General features: G+C 41.5%; 1 protein-coding gene across 7 annotated transcripts in view; it reads left to right on the top strand.

Annotated features, from left to right (window-relative positions):
* The window catches only part of LAMA2 (laminin subunit alpha 2), a 3,858,378-nt gene that overhangs the window by 1,588,955 nt on the left and 2,257,086 nt on the right, over positions 1-12,337 (top strand). The window lies entirely within an intron of this gene.

Raw genomic sequence — 12,337 nt, 5'->3', positions numbered from 1 at the left:
GTATGGCGTCTAGACGTCGGTTCAGCCGCTGCTCCTGGTCCAACTCCGGCGGGGAAGTCTCACCCATCTGAGACGATGCCGCTAGGTCCCCCTCAGCGCGCTCCACAGCCACCAGCCCTCCGGCCGCCGCCATTTCAGGGTACTGCGTCACAGGCCAAGAAGCCCGTCCAGCTTCTGCACTCGTAAATCGGCGCCAACTCTCCGATACTGAGCAGGATCAAGTGCCACCGCCGATGCCCTCAGGGCCAATGGCCAACATGGCGAGCACTGTTCGGCCGACCCCCTCGGAAGCCTGAGGGGGGAAGGAAGGAGATAGAGATGGCGGCCAGCGAGGGTCCCCAAAGTCCGGGCGGGGCGAATCACTGTCCCCTGACCTCCAGAACTGTCGCCTCTGTCCCCAATGCCTCGATCTATCGGCTGCAGGGCCTCCCGCCAGTCGGCGACAACTCGGCTCAAAGTTGATGTCCGGAGCTGCCCGACCTCATCGCCGCCATTTTCTTCTCACTCTCGGCAACACCTCGGCCGTCGCCCAACTCGGTCTCCTCGGGGCCAGCAGTCCCCCAGCAACTTTCCGTCCGTGCCCAGCGGTCCCCTCACACTTCAGAGGGCAGGAGTGTTGACCTCGGGTCGCCCAGGGTGCAAAAAGCAGGAGAATTAGCGGGATTCCGCGCGGAGCTACGAGCTCACGCCGCCATCCCGATCGGCGTCCAAGCCACGCCCCCCCTACGCCTGCCAACATAAACTGATTTTCAGTCTTTTAGGAGCAAGATTCCACAATCGGTCCAAGCCGCACGAAACCTAGGCTTTCAATTTGACACCTCCCTCTCCTGTAAACCCCAAATCAACAAGGTCACCTCAGCCTGTTTCGGGAAGCTACGAATGTTAAAAAAAAATCATCCCCTACCTACCGCTAGACTCTCGAAAAACAGTAGTCCATGCCTTGATCACCACCCACCTGGACTACGCTAACAGCTTGTATGTAGGTGCTCCTACCTACCTCATCAACCAACTACAGAGAGTCCAGAACGCAGCGGCCAGGCTGATTTGCAATATCCCTTATCGTCATTCCATTTCACCCCACCTGATCAAACTTCACTGGCTCCCAATAAGACTGCGTATACAATTTAAAGCCTTAACTTTGGCTTTTAGAGCTCTCAACGACCGAGGCCCTACATACCTACGGTGCAGAATGAGGTTTTCACAAGCCCCACGAAACCTCAGATCTAACCATCTCCGTCTCATGATATGCCCCCGTTTTCGTCTTTCACGAACGGGAGGAAGGGCCCTTGCAGTTGCCACTTCCAAACTCTGGAATCAGCTGCCCACAGAGTTAAGATTTCTGACGTCAGAACCCCATTCCGGAAAAAACTAAAGACCTGGTTTTTCTCCCAGATCTAATCCCTCACCTTCCTTCACCTCTCAAACCCCCCTGACCCTCCTGAGATAATGTCTTCAGCGCCGGGACACCTCCGTCGGAGGTAGCTGCACGCTCTACAAAATACTAAATAAATAAATAAAATAAATGGAAACTAGCCCCAAGTTTGCTAAAACTGTCTTCCAGCACTCCTGCTACATGGGAGTTTGCTTGCTTGTAAAAATGGCCAATCCGGTCAGAGTTTTAGTTGAATGTAAATATGTAAATATTTACATAAATATGTATTTATTAAAAGTTGTGACATACATAAAGCATAGCAGAGGCCTCCAGCTAAAGAGTCATGCTCCTCCAGGCAAAGCAGTGCATACATTTATACTTACTTAGTCTTTCGAAAAATCAGTCACTAGCTTATGTATTCTAATGAGCAGGTACAGGGCTGAGCTTAGGTGAATAAGAGAGGAGTACCTTCAAAAATGTTGACACAAGCAAATATCTACAAGTACAGTGGTCTTCAGAAAAACACACTACATGTGCTAAAGGTGCTCAAGGTCTTGCCTCTGAAAAGGGAACTTCAGTTTAACAAGTTTCTGTATTTTCTGCATTGTTAAGAAAACACGGGTACTATAGGCTACAATAGATAATAATGTATGTAATGCCATTCTTTGTGTTCTGCTACAGCACAACCCAATGTGATGTTCATTAAATGAAACACTTCATACCCTCCGCCATCCTCTCTATTTTCTCAGCTATCTTCATTAAAACCATCAAAAAGAGAGTCAACAGAGGACTCTTGCATTTAGTGAAACTCTTTTTAAGACTGGCAAGAGAACATAAGAGAAGAAATACAACAATAACACAGAAAACAACTCCTAAAATTTTCACGAAAGACCTGGAAGCCAAAGAGAATTAAGACTTCACAAGGAAGTATTGTACAAACAACAAGCAATGAGAATATGCCATGCCTAAACCCACTAACAGAAGAAACCTGGGAAAGGAGAAATTAAGAAAGGTGAGGGTAACAGGATCATGGTGGCAAACTAACTGGGATGAAAAATAAGAGAGTGAACGGAAATAAACAGAAATATTCCAGGCAATTAATACATTCTTTCCTCAGGCTTAACTAGTGCAGCTGCCTGGACTGGATGCTTATTAGCTTTTGGAACATCACTGCCACTGAAAGAAATTTAAAGCACAAAGGGAGTAATTTGATCAATTTTCTAGAATCATATCAAATAGGCTCTTTGTAGAAACCTGTCATGCAGAACCCTTCAACTTACCCAATTTTGTGTTATTCCAAATTCAACCAAATCAGAGCTCCATGGTTTGTCTGGCTGGAGCATTAATGACTTTAATAGATAAAAGCAGAATCGTGAAAAGTACAACCATTTGATCTAAATCAGATTTCACCCAAAAAACTAAGCTAGGGTACAAAGGGGAAAATCAGCGTATAATATTTAATATTCATTTACCTTCATCACTAGTAAAGAATATATTGAGTGTTCAACATATATTGATAGTATTTATGCCGGCTGCAGTGTTGGGCCATCTAAATTGCCTCATTTTTCAAATACCTAGCTTTGGATCTCCAGGGAATTTTTTTTTTTTTTATTAAAAAGCTGTTCTCTTCGTGCATCAAGGCCAAATGTTATACCCATAGATGGGATTAGATCAGACACTGTCCTGTGGAGTGAGTTGCTTCATGCTCTATGCACACAGGTCCGGGAATCCGGCACTATCATGTCTTCATGGAAAGGAGCTATTATTCAGCCATTACACAAGAAAGGTTCAATGAAGGATTGGAAATATTATCTGCTAGTTGCTCTACTTGACACCAAAGGTATACTTTGGAAAATGTTTAGTGGTAAATGTGTACACATATGTATTGAATCTCAATTTAATACTGTTTACCAAATCTGGATTCAGACCTGGATGCTCAACAGTTGATAACATCATTGCTCTAAAACTATTAATAAATCATTCCCCAAGAAAAATACCTTTGTGTGTATGCTTGATGTGTAGATTACTCATCTGCATTTTTTTAATTGATTCAGAGCAAATTATGGTTGGTAGAAATTAGGAAAGTGGGGAATTAGTTAAACCCTACTAGACCTTTTAATAACGCTGCACGACACTGCCTGGCTTCAGGGTAAGTTAACAAATAGATCTTTGTCAGGAAAAATTCCAACCGCTAACTGCCTCAAACCAGGATGTACAAATGCCCAACTACTTTTTTCATTGTACTTAGTTGATTTGTCTTTCATTTTTAACCAATAACGAAGCTCTTTCCCCCTGGGCCAGGAGGAAGGGCAGTCAGCTTTTTGACCTACCCAGACAATATAATCATATGCTCTTTGACTCCATCAGGTTCACAAATGCAGTTATCAAATCTACTGACAATTAATTCAAGAAATTATCTAAAAGTCCAACTGGGAAAAACAAAACTAATGGTATTTGGTAAATCTGGCTATCAACTAAGATTTAAAATTGATGTCCATTTTCTTGAGGAAGTCACAACATGCAAATCTCTGCACCTTACGGTGGACAATATATTAAAATGGACAAATCACATCACAAACCTGAATCTAAGGCTAATGTTACTGTGCAGGCAATCAAAAGTTTTCAAACGCCTATGGAGGATACACAGTGTGTCAAGCATTAAAGATAATAACGAATAATTAGTACCTTCTTTACTATACGGATCAATAATTTTTCTGGAAAGCATAAGCAAAATCTTAAAACAGAGCAAAATAAGACTGGAACTATTGCTGACTTCGCAAATTTTGTAACATTTTTCCATCATGATAAATTATTTTCATAAATTCATGGGTGGGATGAAGATTCTCTGAGATCTTTGGTTTTTAAAAAGGTGACAACTATGAGTGACGAATCCCAGTGAGATCAACAGGATAATTACAGAACATAAATTGCCTCCATTAACAAGTCTTCTAACACGGCCTTGTTCTGAATGGAAGAGACTAACAAAGGGTGTTATGGGGAATAATGCAAGAGGTGTGACTTATCTATAGCAGAGAAATACGGACATGCACATTATAAAACTGACTCATATTCAAGAGAAAGACAGGATTATTTTACTTATAATCTTGAGCCCGGTTGCAAACTAACGTATCTTAGTTTGTATTTTATGCATATATATCCCTATATCAATTTGAACACACTTGGAATCTGAATTGTTCCACGTCAAAGTGCGGTCATTTATGTGGGCATAAGGAAGAAACCATAAGCCATATTGTCTGTTTATGCCCGGAAATACAGCTGGACATAAACAGCCTGCATTCATTATTTCCACCTGTAGAAGAAATCAGTGATGCTACTGTTTACTGTTTCTGTCCCAACGACCCTCAATTTCTTAGAAAATTGACAAAACCTTTGGATCTTTAACATCGCGGCCTAAAAGAACCGTGACTCCTGATACCACTGTGCATTTTGTTACTGGGAGAGGAATTTAACATTTATGTATTTTATGGGAAGCTTCTTCTATTGTAATGTTTTAAAAAATATATCTTTATACAAGAAAGATATATACACATATATAATTGATTGTGTCACTTCTGTCTGTTTTATAAATGTAACATTTTCATAACCAACGTTATCTTACAAAGGAACCAAAGAAAACTCCTGAAGCTTGTGGGTATTAATAGTAAAACCCTATAATGTGGAAGTATGCTGGGCAAATCCTTGCATATTGATTGTTTTGGAGATTAGACATGTGGAAACCATCAGATTTGACCTCACTGAGATATTTGCTGTAGTTTTAGGATAGGTAGTAGGATTGTACAGCACCTTTCTTTTAGCCTGCTGTACCACTCAGAAGGATCCGGATACTTTAATGGTGCTGGAGCCTGGTAAAGAGTTTTAGGGCAGATTCAGTAAAAAGGTGCCAAATGAATGCATCCTCATCGTCCATAAAACTGCCCTAGTGAAAGGAGATAAGGATTTTCATGGGGGAATCTATCCTTTAACAATACAAGAGGACTCAGTACTTCAGGATTAGCTAAAGGAACCAAATGAAAATGTCCATGTGGATTTCATGCATCATTCAAACTTTCCAGTAGGAATCCCTATCTTCTTCATTCTAAATTTGGGAGGAGAATTTCGGCATTGCATACAGAGTACTAAATACAATCATAATCCATAACAGGTATCCATTCCCTCTGATGTCTCTGCTACTGGATCAGATAAAATTAGCCCAGATCTACTGAAGATTTGATCTAAAAGGGCCCTATATTGTACTAAACATCTGCCAGGGTGATAAATAGAAAAGTATAACACAAGATTTGAACACTATGAGTAGCTTGAGATTGCCTTTGGTTAAGGCAATGCTTCATCTGCATTTCAGCACATCGTAAAATGCATCTTCAGAGACATCTTAGACACATATATTATCATTTATCATTTATCTTGACAAAATTCAGCTTGTGAAGGAAGCGCTAAGATATCTATGAGAACACTTTCTCTTTGACAAAATGGAAAGATGCATTTTTGAAGTGCCAGAGATGGTTTTCCTGGGATTCCAAATGTCTGATAAGCAGACTTTCTTTGATGGATTTTCACAAGTAGCCCATTGCTCAGTTGCAATACATGGCAGGTTGTTGGAGGGGATTGCAAGCTGCTCTTCTTGAACTTGAGAAAGGAAGCTGTTAAGAAAGAGAATCAGCTGTCTGCCTCAGTTTAAAATCCCATCACCAGACAGATACATATCTAGCAAAGATGGAGACACTAGATGATTATAAGGAAGGATAATGGTTGGGCACTTCATTTCATGTAGACTCAACTTAGTTCTTTGATTAGGAAATGCTTTTATTGACATATTGGCTAAGGGTATGGTATCAGTCAATTTGAAGGTGGCGTCAAGCCATATATTACTTTTTTGTTCAACATTCTACATTGAGATGTTCGACTTCACCCAAGCATTTGGACTGATGGACATTGTGGAAATGTTGGTGGATGCATAGGGCTTGATATTGACCCTGAACTACTGAAAACATGAAATTACACTTATTTGAGCCAAGGGTGATAATCTAAACCTCGGATGAAGTTCAAGATAAGTCTTTTAGAAATGGTAATTGCATCGTCCCATGAACACAGGCTAGCTTTCACACAACCCGAAAACATACAAACAATAACGAATCCAAACTGATAGGAACCGCAATGGGGCATTTCTAGGAAGTGAATTTCTATGTCGACAAAAGAGCCTGAGGGGAGGGTGTGCTGCTCAAATTGTTTTGACGCTATCATATATTTGACATGAAGCAAAGGAGTTGCAACATTGTTGCACTACTAAGTGGAAATAAAAGGGTAACCGCTCAGAATTACCTAAACTAATCCCAACTTTCCTGCAATATGCAACACCCTGATTCAGATTATATAAATTAGGTAACATAAATCTTGGAGGAGCCAGATTACCATTCTTGTCCTGCCATGCCATGCCTGAGCCACCAACATCTCTCCAAATTGTCTTTTCACTTTTAGATACTGTCTCCTGTAAAGCACCAAGATTGGGAAAGTAGGAATACGAGTATGAGATGATTAGGACAGAGTCATAGCAGAATCGGGTGACTAACACTTTTAGCAACTGTAGAGCAGCCAAAGCATTTACACATAGTACTTCATTCTGAGAAGTTGGGTGTGGGAAGCTTTTTTTTTTACATATGCTGCATATGGTATTGGTGTATATGCCAAGATGTGGAAGCCCCTCTATAGCATGAGGAGTCCAAAGTCATGTGAAACTCTATAGGCATATATAGGGTCAGTGAAGATAGTGATGCTCAAGTTTGCCACTGTGATTCTAGCTCAAATAAGTGCAACTAGTTCAGCAACTTGGGCAGAACACACCTGAAGTACGCATTGTCTCTCTACTACTTCATGTTGTGTACATCAGCATATCCTCCTACCAATTTCCCATCACTCTTTTTAAGGTTAGATGCATCAACATAGGACATATTATCACAGTTAGGCAATAGGGCATCAGTCAGGGCACTTGGGGAATGAGTAAGTTAGTAGTAATCAGAAACATGGACTGTTCATTATGGGAACAGGATCCCCTGAGTTTGTTTGAGCATTCCTTTTTCTAATGTCTCAGTTGGCCTCAGTTGAACAGAAAGAGATATCTGCCGGAACAAATTCTCTTCTTCCATACACCATACCCCCAACTCTTTCACCTCCTTGCCGTTCTCTGCTGCTCCCTTTATCCACTTATTGAAAGAATGACATTTTGAAGGAACATTTATTTGATTTATGTAGCTTCACTCTTTCCTGTATGGCCACATGATGAGTAGCCACTGGAAACAACTCCTACTGGTTCTCATTTATTTTATCAGTCAACACAAATAATTAGAAATTCCTTTTGTACTTGGAGCAGCAATCCCTGAACAAAGGCAGCCACCACTACCTCTGTGGCTTATCATATTAAAATCAAAATGATCCTTTAATCAATCTCAACCCTCGTCAGGTGATTCACCCTTGTTATATCTGCAATTAGTAATATTTATCTAATCGGTTTTTGTGTAACAAACCTTATCACATTAAGCAACAGGTCTCTAGAAGTGGCTAGTGTGCCTTCATCTCTAGTAACTGCTGTGGTCCAGTAGCTTTCATTATCAATCTGTCTCAGACCTCACTGGGTTTTATAGCTCTCATTAACTGGTTGATATAGGCCCAGATGGGATTTCGCATTCAAAGATCATTTGTATCTTTTCTCTAAATTTCTGGGGATTCTCTTGAATGTAAAGGAAACAAATTTGGCCCAGGTATATGAATAGTAAAGTTTTACCCATCTCCAGAGACCAAGTACTCTGTTAAGAGTAGGAGCGATTTTGAGCGATCATCTAAAGCTTCATTTTCATCACCAAGTGTCCTTCTATCAGCCCTTTGTCTCATTCTTAGCTTTTACTTTTTTTCTAAGTTGTTGGTTTCAGACTATCGCAGATGACATTCAGACTTTTCAACTGTCCACGCTGATCTTGTACCTGAGGGTGAGGAAGTACCGACTATGATCTCGCAGGAATCTGTAGATAAAGTGTAGTGTAAACCTCTTACCTTATGCTTGTGCCAACTGCACCTCTTCTTGCCGCAGTCCCAGCACCCACCATGTCTACAATGCCCACTGTGGTCACTTGCTCTTCATTGTCCAGCGTCATGCCTGCTTGCACCCCATCTGCCTGTCTACTCGCAGTCGCTACACTGCCTACTGGTGCACCAACTGGCACTCCTCCTCCACTCAGTGAAAGCGCTAACCTGAAAGGGGGTTCTTTCCTCTGCGTGGGACAATGCCCCATGCAAAGGAGGGAAACATTTGGTGCTGTGCCCAGGCTGTATTCTGGTCGCAGGCACAGAGGCAAAGAGGCAGTCAGGAGGCGAAGAGACTGTGCGCCACAAAGATGTGGAGCACAGTAATTGCACCCCAGCGTGCCTCCCCTAAAGGGGAAATTTGGGGGCCTATGGACCTTCACAGACATTCTCCTCCAGGGGGGTGCACTCACTCACCGTATCCACCTGCAGGGGATCTCTGCCCCCAACTAAATCCCTTGCCAAGTACCACCTGCAACTTAAGATGAAGCAGGCCCTACAAACAGGCACTTGGCCTTTCACTAATGCTCTGCTCTAGGGGTTTCCAGGGGTTTGTATCTGCTCTAGGTGCAGCACATTATCTGTAATAGGGTGCACTGCCCCTGTTTGAGCCAAGCGCACCTTCTTAAAGGTGCACCAATGCACAAACAGGGAACAAGCACCCTTGACATAAATCACCCCCTCTTCTGTTCAACAGATTAGAACAGGTTATTCTTTCTAAGAGATCCTCCTATCTTCCTTGATCTCAACTGTTATGAGGGTGTAAAGGGAGCTAAGGTGGAGATGGTGCTATTTTGGTACAGACTTTGTTTTTAACTTTCATATGGCTGATATAGAATCTCTGTTTTTTTTATCCCCAGATTCAGATTTCTGACAGTGGGCCCGATTCACAGAACTAACTTAAGACACAATCCTAAACTTACTACTTTTGGTATTCACAGAAGGCATTCAGTAGTAGTAAATTTATTTATTTATTTATTTTTGAGACTTATAAAGCGCGAACGTTTGCCCAAGGGCGTCTTGGCGCTAAGTTAGGATTTTGTCTTAAGTCTGTCCTACGTTTGTCTTAAGTTGGTCTTAAGTTTGTCTTAAGTCTGTCTTAAGTCTCTCTAAAATGTGTCTTAAGTCTGTCTTAAGTATGTCCTAATTCTTTTGGTATTCACAGAAGGCATTTAGTAGTAGTAAAATTAGGATTTTGTCTTAAGTTTGACTTAAGAAGAGTTAAGACAGACTTAAGACAGACTTAAGACAAACTTAGGACAGACTTAAGATAGACTTAAGACAGGTTAAAGTAAAAAAAAAAGTAAAAAATTCTTTATTGTGTAGTTAATAAAAACCATTACAATATGAGATGCAACATTAATTTAAAATATATTGGAAATAGCACTTTCTTGTGCAATAATAAAACAACCGTTGATTTAAAAAGGTAAACGTGCTGTTGGTAATAGTCTAAAGATTATAAGTGCTAATTCAAAGTTCTTTAAAGTGCGAGTTAAAAAGTTCAAGAAGATCAAATTTGTTGTAGCTCTTGACATAATTTCTGTTTTTTTTTTCAAAATTAATAACATATTTAATTGTTCGACAGATAAATTGTGGGCCCACTGAGTTCAACGCTTGGACAATGGCTGAGCAGCATGTGCGAAATCCTAGTTCATTAAATTTTGCCTTGAGTAGGTGTCGACGTTCACTGTCTAATTGCGGGCAAATGCAGATCAGGTGAATGATGTCTTGTACAGCAGCACCACATAAGTTACACTCCTTTAAGCCTGGTGTCCTCCAGCAAGGTTGGTCGGCATTTGTAGGCAAATTACCCATTCATAGGGTTAGGTATTTTGATTTGAGATGTGAGGGAAAGGCTAGCCCTAGATAGGCTGCCGGAGTCGGCTTCTTATATGATTGAATTATCATCCAAGCATGTGAGCGTTGTCTCACGATTGTTTTATCATCAATCAACGAGTGCCTATTAGCTGCCTTTTTTACAGCCTGCTTGAATGAAGATACTGGTAGCTTCGCTTGCCACAATAATGCCAGCTCCGTGATTTCTAGGGAGGAATTTAGATACTTTGTGTACTGGGAATTTGGGTTGCTTTGCATGGCTTCCCAGATAGCGAAGTTAATTTGTGTCTCACGGTTCAGCCAAACATTATACCAGAATTTAACTGTGTCGTATTTTTTTTGCAATGTTTGACACTGAAATCCAAATTCGAGCCGAACCTGGGCGGGTGAGGCGTTGCATGGCAATCTAAATATGCGTTTATACACCCTTGTTTGAATTTTGTCCAAGAGCGGCGCGCTCTTTCCACAATGAACGGTGATGGATTAAACCCAGATCTTTTGACTGGGTGTAGGTGTTTGATTGTTTCAGATGCTCCGTCCATCACCACCCCCTTTTGTACCGCTTTCCACAATGTACCACACTGCCATAAGCTATTGTTGGGAGCCCTTAAGCGACTTAGATAGACTGCTAAATGCATGGAGTAGCGCTGTTCCTTTCTTCTCGAAGGCGTCGAAATGCGCGGAAAAGGTGAACCGTCTATCCAGATGTATCCCCAGGTACTTATAACTTTCCACTACTTCCAGGTTGTTAGTGTCAATTGTATAATTCAGTGATTTTGTACGACGATGAGTTATAATCATGACCATTGTTTTTGTGTTGTTTATTTGCAAGAGGTTCTGTTTGGTATATTCAGCCAGTTCATTAATGAGACGCTGCAGTCCTATTTTCGTCTGACTAAGGAGAACAACGTCATCAGCGTAGGAGAGATGTGTAAGAGGCATTATTCCTAGTCGTGGGGGGTGTGCGTTGATCCCATCCAACCTTGGTGTCAGGTCGACCATGAATAAGTTAAACAGATGGGGGGCCAAGACACATCCTTGCTTTAGACCTTCACAGGTTCCGATCTTCCTTGTGAGCCGATTAAGGTTATCAATCTTTACCTGCATCCAGGTGTTGGTGCATAGGTCCATTATTGGGTTTAAGATTGCATCCGGCAGGCCCTGCTGCTTCAGTTTTGCCCAGAGTAGTTGTCGGCTGACAAGGTCGAAGGCCGCCTTAAAATCCACGAAGCATAAGTGTAGTGCTCGATGGTTTTGCAGGCTTTTTTTGGCAATCAGGCTTATTGCTATGGCGTTTGCCATGGTACCTATGCCACGGCGAAACCCTGACTGGTTTACAGTTATTTTGTTGTTGTCATCGGACCATTTTGTAAGGTCGGTTAATACCAATGAGGCGTAATACTTTGCCTCAGCGTCAATGAGCGCTATCAGGCGGTAATTTGCAGGATTTTTTCAGTCACCACCTTTGTGGATTGGGTTGATTATCACCCCTCGCCAGCTTTCCGGGATCCGAGCACCGATGTTTATTGTCTGAAACAATTTGTAAAAATTGCTGGCCCAGAAGTGGGGATCCTCCTTGTAAATTGCCTGAGGTACGCCGTTCGGTCCTGGTGCACTGTCTTGCCTACTTTTCTTTATTATTTGTAATATTTCTACTTCTTCATATGGTCTTGGTGTGAGATATGGACCTTTCTGTTTGATGTTAATAAGATTGAACACTGTTGTATCTGCATTAGCTCTTTCAAGTGCAGAAATGTCTTTTAACGAAGAAGATTTTGTAGGATTTATTGAGAAGGTATCAATTAGATGCTGTGTCCATGCCTTTTCAGTAATGCAGGTCATGCATATAGAGCTATCTGGTCTGTTAAGTGTGTTTACTTGCATCCAGAACGCTCTGGAATTGGATAATTTTGCATTGTGTATTTTTTTTGTCCAAAAGTCAGTGACCTCGTTTTTTTTTCCGATCCAAATTTGTTTCTTATAGAGTTTATTTATGAAACGTACGTCCTGCCATACCATGGATTGTGGACTGTGACCTTG

This window comes from Lissotriton vulgaris, chromosome 6 (genome assembly GCF_964263255.1).
Source record: "Lissotriton vulgaris chromosome 6, aLisVul1.2, whole genome shotgun sequence".
Lineage (NCBI taxonomy): Eukaryota > Metazoa > Chordata > Amphibia > Caudata > Salamandridae > Lissotriton > Lissotriton vulgaris.
This window is presented reverse-complemented; position numbering and strand designations above follow the sequence as displayed.